The sequence below is a fragment of the Populus trichocarpa genome, chromosome 4 (genome assembly GCF_000002775.5).
Source record: "Populus trichocarpa isolate Nisqually-1 chromosome 4, P.trichocarpa_v4.1, whole genome shotgun sequence".
Lineage (NCBI taxonomy): Eukaryota > Viridiplantae > Streptophyta > Magnoliopsida > Malpighiales > Salicaceae > Populus > Populus trichocarpa.
Genome location: NC_037288.2, coordinates 14,518,479 through 14,524,677, shown reverse-complemented (window position 1 = coordinate 14,524,677; position 6,199 = coordinate 14,518,479). Strand labels below are relative to the sequence as shown.

The 6,199-nt window shown below is 33.2% G+C and overlaps 1 pseudogene; it reads right to left on the bottom strand.

Moving 5' to 3' along the window:
- Positions 1 to 276: 276 nt before the first annotated feature.
- Positions 277 to 2,625, bottom strand: LOC112327115 (uncharacterized; annotated as a pseudogene).
- Between the last annotated feature and the right edge of the window lie 3,574 nt (positions 2,626 to 6,199).

Here is a 6,199-nt window from a genome sequence, read left to right as displayed (position 1 = left end):
AGCTAGGATTATTTGTTAGGGGGGGCCAAAAAATATAATATATTTTTTTAATTTATTATATATAAGTTGTAAAAATAAAATAAAAACTGCTTGATTTAGTTTTATTTAAAGAACGTATTACAAAATATATAATAATCTTTGTACTTATTAAATACAAACATACAAAGTATATAAGAAACATTAACTAAAACGAAACATTATTTATGTTTAATAAACTTTAAAATAAAATAATAAATAATAATTCTTACATATTTATTTTAATTGTGCTCGTCGTTCTTTCATAGAATAGAAATCATCGATTATCATATCAATTGGGAATCTTTCAGCAATTTCTTTTTCTATATAGACAATCAAATAATTTGCAAGAAAATCATCCTCCATCCGATTGCGAAGTCTTGTTTTAACAATCTTCATCGCTGAAAAAGCTCGTTCAGTAGTTGCTGTCGAAACAGGAAGAGTCAAGATAAGTCGAATCAACCTGTCAATGAGTGGATAAATTGTTGATTTTTCTGTTTCAACCAATCCTTGACATAAATCTGCAATCGATGACATATTCTTTAACTTTGGATGATTTGGTACATCAAGCTCATAATGTTGCAACTGAAATCTCAAATGAATTTTTTCTTGGTCAGAAAAATCTTCAGGATAGAACTTGTCAACAAGTAAGCATATATCTTCAACATTGAATAATTTATAGCTATTTCTAGGATCTAAAGCTGTGCTCAATTTAAGAAGCTCGATCGCCTGCTCATTGAATCTGTTATTTAGCTCTTGCAATTGCTGATCAATGATAGCTGTAAATATATCAACTCGGTAGTGATGCTCAACTGTTACTGATTTTGTTTTACGACGAGATCGTCCCACACTAGAAAAACAAGCATCCATATCAGGAACTTCAATGTCTTGATGCTTACAAAATATTGTCACTTCTTCTAAAAGAGTTTCCCAACCATCGTCTCTTAACTTCTGAATTAAAGTCTTTGTGCTAGTCACCAAATGCATAGCATTTAAAATGTCTTGAGATTTTTGTTGCAATGCTTGACAAAGCACATCAGTAATTCCCATAACATTCTTCATTATATGTAAGAATAATGCAAAATCAAATGACATTAGCAACTTAAATGAAAAGGCCGCATCACCACGTTGAGAATAAGTAGATCCATCTAAAGCAATGTTTTCAAGAACCAAGCAAGTTGCCCCATACATTTTTATCAAACTGCAAATTGATTTGAAATGTGAACTCCATCTGCTATCTCCAGGTCGTTGCAAACCACCTACTTGATTAACTCCTTTACCCGTTTCAATCTCACCAATATCAACTAGATGCTCAATTGTAGCTGCTTGAAAAGCCCGTAACTCATCATTACGCTTGCAAGAAGCACTAACAATGTTAATAATAAAGATCAAATTCTGAAAGAAAGTGTGAACATCAGATATTTCTCTAGCTGCAGCAATAAGAGCTAATTGTAACTAATGAGCTAAGCAATGTACATAATATGCATAAGGGCAATCATTAATGAATAAAGCTTGCAAACCATTCCACTCTCCACGCATATTACTAGCCCCATCATACCCTTGACCCCTAATATTTTGAACATCAAGATTGTGATGAGATAAAACAAAGGAAATCTCTTCCTTAAGAGTTGAAGCAGTTGTATCTTTGACATGAACTATATCCAAAAATCGTTCTCGTATAAATCCACTTCTATCAACAAACCTAATAACAAGGGCCATTTGCTCTCTTCTGGATTCATCTCGAGCTTCATCAACAATTAAACAAAATCTTGCATCACCAATCTCATGACGAATTGAAGACTGAACATTTCTAGCAAAGACATGCAAAATTTCTTTTTGAATTTGATGTGAGGTGTATTTAGCATTTTGTGGAGCATTACCCAAAACAAGAGCTCCTACTTGCTCATTGTAAGATGCTAAAAGTTCCATCATTTCAAGAAAATTACCTCGGTTTTTTGATTCTGGACGTTCATCATGTCCTTTAAAAGCACATGCTTGAAATGTGAGCCAACGAACAATATCTATTGAAGCTTTAATACGCAATCGATTATTTAGAATTTCTTGAGTAGTTTGTCTCTTAACTACCTTCTCAATATGACATGACTGATTTTTCAAATTCTCCAAGCACCTGGTAGCAAACCTGTGAGCTGAATTTGGACCTTTTCCCATATGAGTCAAAAAAGCACACCGCTCTCCATCATTAACTTTCTTCCAACAATTGAATCCTTTAACAGTAAATGTGTCTGATCCTGGCTTCCCAGATGGCTTACTTGAAAATAGATAGCAAGGAAAACAAAATGCAGTATTTTTCTCTGAATATTCAAGCCATGGATAACTTTTGAACCAATGAGATTGAAAGCGACGAGGATGTTTTTCACCAGTCAGCGGATATTCAGACATCAAAGGTTGATATGGCCCCAAATTAATGTATGCCCTTCGAATTTCATCCTGTTGATTAACCGGGTATTCCCAAATTTGAGGACGATTGCTTGGATCTCTAATTAAATGAGCAATGCCGATTCTAGTAGGAGGTGGTTCACTAGTCAATGCAGGCTCTTCGTAAACTGAAGCACATTGGGGCTGCTCAACCATAACTTCAACATTACACATTGGAGTTGGTTCACTAGGCTGTGAGTTATCAATATTTTTCCTTTTTTCCTCAAAAAAAGAATCAATTCTTCTTATTTTGTTCATGGTTTAACCTAAAATCAAAACATATATTGTGAGAAAAAATTGATAATTTTGGTGGCTCTACTAAAAACAAAACATAAAAAAAATCCAAGTGTAATCAAAACAAACCCATAAAATATATCAAATTAATTAGAAAAATAAAACAACACTATAACAAGAATTCAAAAAAAATTGGTAAAACTAGCAGATATATAAAAAAAAACAAAAAAAACATAATTATATAAAAAAACATTATCAAATTCTTAACAAATATCCTAAAATAAAATAAAAATAAATTTTAAATTTAGATTATCAATAATTAATTACCTTGTTTTATTTGATGAAAGATGTAAGTTTACTGTCTGCTTTAGCTTTTCCACCCGTAGCCTGCCGTTTATATTCTTATATCTATCTTTTATTTTATATTAGGGTTTTAAAAAGTGACAGCACTTTATATTCTTTCATGTAGGGGTTAAAACAAAGCATAACTACACTGTTACTAATATATTTACTATGAGGAGGGCCCACCTATTTAAAACAAAACTCATTCCTTCTTCTCACGTTTAGTGTCCAGGAAATGAAACAAATCAAATATTTTGCAGGGGCCCGGGCCCCTGCTTGCCCCCCTCTAATTCCGCCACTACATGGAGGCACAAAAAAGTCCAGCAACTACTGCTGTTGAGCAATCTCCTGCTGCCAATAACATGATGACTTATTCATGAGGTCCAAGGTGTTGGAAACTGACCGCGGAAACAAAGAAAAAAGAAGAAAGGGACTGATAAATGGTAGAGCTGGAGCTTAATACCATAAATGTTTTTTATATTATTCTTTTGATTTGATTGCTTCATAAACAGAATAGAGAGGCCTGTATAACAAGAACTATATAAATGAAATCTAGGAGCACATAGACTTCCATAATCTAGGGAAACCCAAGAGAACATAAAGCCATAAAAGCTAACAATAAATGACATTAAGAATTACAAATTACACTTTAACACTCCCTCTTTATTTGTAATCTTCAAAAACTCCTTGAATTGTTGAAACTTCTCATCTAGAACAGCTTTTGTAAGAACGTCTGCAGGTTTGATCATTTGTTTTGATAAACTCCAGTTGTATCTCCTTCTTGTTCACCACGTCTCTGATGAAATAATATCTTAATTCTATGTGTTTTGATCTTGCATGAAAAACTAGATTCTTGGTCATTGCAATTGCTGACATATTATCACATAATGTAACGGTAGGATCAAGAACATTTTGCTGCAAATCATACTGCTTTTGCAGCAAACAACTTCATTTGCAGCAATAGAATTCTACTTCCTTAAACATCAAAAAATTATATTTGTTCCTAGACAGAACACATATCCAGATGTACTTTTCCTATCATCAAGGCTTCCAGCTCAATCACTGCTATAATAGTCAATCAACATGTTGTCATCTTATTTCTTGTACTAGATTCCATGATCTTTGGTTCCTTGAAGATATCGCAGAATCCTTTTTGTTGCTGCAAAAAGAATTCTGCAATATCTAACAAAGAATAGTTTATCAAGTCTGCTAGGATTCTCCATAAATCTGGAGATAATTCTAACAAGGAATAGTATATCAAATCTTGAATTTATAAGGTAGATTAAAGATTCAACAATACTTCTAAAAGTTTTTGAATCCACGCTCACCACACGATCATTCTGTTGTAATTTATCATTTACTACCATTGGAGATGCTACTGGTTTACACTCTGACATGTTGAACTTCTTTAAAAGATCTGTAACATATTTTTCTTGCAAAATAAAGACTTTCCCTAAAAATGGCTTTACTTGAATGTCGAGAAAATATCTCATCAAACCAAGATTTGTCATCTCGAATTCTTTCATCATAGCAGCCTTGAATTCTGTAACCATATCTTTACTTGTTCCTCCATACATTAGATCATCAACATAGAGACATGCCATTAGAAAGTCTTCTCCCTTTTTCTTTACATAAAGAGATGGTTCATATTGACTTCTTTCAAATACATTTTGATAAAAATAGAAATTAATTTTGTTGTTCCATGCTTTTGGAGCCTGTTTTAATCTATAAAGAGCTTTATAAAGTCTGTAGACTTTTTCTTCTTTTCCTTTTAATTCATATCTCAGGGGCTGCTGAACATAGACTTCTTCTTGCAATTCTCCATTAAGAAATGTTGTCTTAACATCAAGTTGAAAAACCTGCAATTGAAGTTGTGCAGATAAGGCAAGAACTATTGTGATAGAACCCATTCTTGCAACAAGCGTAAAGGTTTTTGTAAAATCAACTTCAGGCTGCTGAGAGTAACCTTTAGAAACAATTCTAGCCTTACGCTTCTGAATACTGTCATCTTCATTATATTTGATCTAGAACACCCATTTTAATCTCACTGCCTTCTTTTTTTTGGTAGATCAACTAACTTCCACATCTGATTCTTTTCAATACTTGTCATCTCCCCATTCATAGCTTTCTTTTATTTTTCCTTTCTTACTACTTCAAAATTCTGAGGTTCAACTGAAAAGAAAACAACATGACAAGAGTTGTAAATGTCAGTTAATAGACGAACCCTCCTTAGAGGAGATTCCAAGTCTGATTTGTCATTAGAACTTGATGAGCTTCCTCCATTCTGAGAATTTGAACAAGTTCTATCTTGAGAATTGGAATCAGGCTGCTTTGGAGCTTGGAATAACTCCAGTATTGCTAATTCTGGATTGACTGAATCTTCCCATTTCTAAGCAACAGATTCATCAAAAATAACATCTCTAGATAGAAGTAACTGATCCTTTTTAGGATTGAAAAGTCGAAAGCCTTTTGATTCATCACTATAGCCAATGAAGATAAGTTTCTCCCCTTTCTTATCAAACCTGTCTCTACTTTGAGAAGGAATAAAAGCATAAGCAATATTGCCGAATACTTTAAGATGACTTACATTAGGCTTTTGTTTATGCCATGCTTCAAATGGAATTTGATTCCAGACTGCCTTTGTTGGAGATCTATTGAGAATTTAAGCTGTAGTGTTGACAACTTCAACCCAAAATTTATTAGGAAGTCATTTCCCTTTTAGCATGCTTCTTGCCATTTCTTCAATAATTTTATTCCTCCTTTCTGCAACTCCATTCTGTTGAGTATGTCAAACAGTAAGTTACCTTTGAATACCATTCTCTCTGTAATAATAAAAAAAAGGCTTGTAAATAAACTCTCCTTCACAATATGTCCTTAGAGTCTTCATTTGGCACCCACTTTGCTTTTCTACAAGAGCTTTAAATTGCAAAAAAACAAGGAAAGCTTTTAATTTCTTATCAAGAAAATAAATCCAAATCATTCTAGAATAATCATCATCAAAGAGTAAGAAGTATCTCTTGTTACTCATAGATGGAGTTCGAGTAAGGCCACAAATATCAGCATAAACTAATTTAAGAGGTGCATTGGCTCTCCAAGCAGTCTTTAGAAAATGAAAACGATGTATTTTTCCATGCACACATCCTTCATAGATCCCAGCTTGGTTCTTGATAGA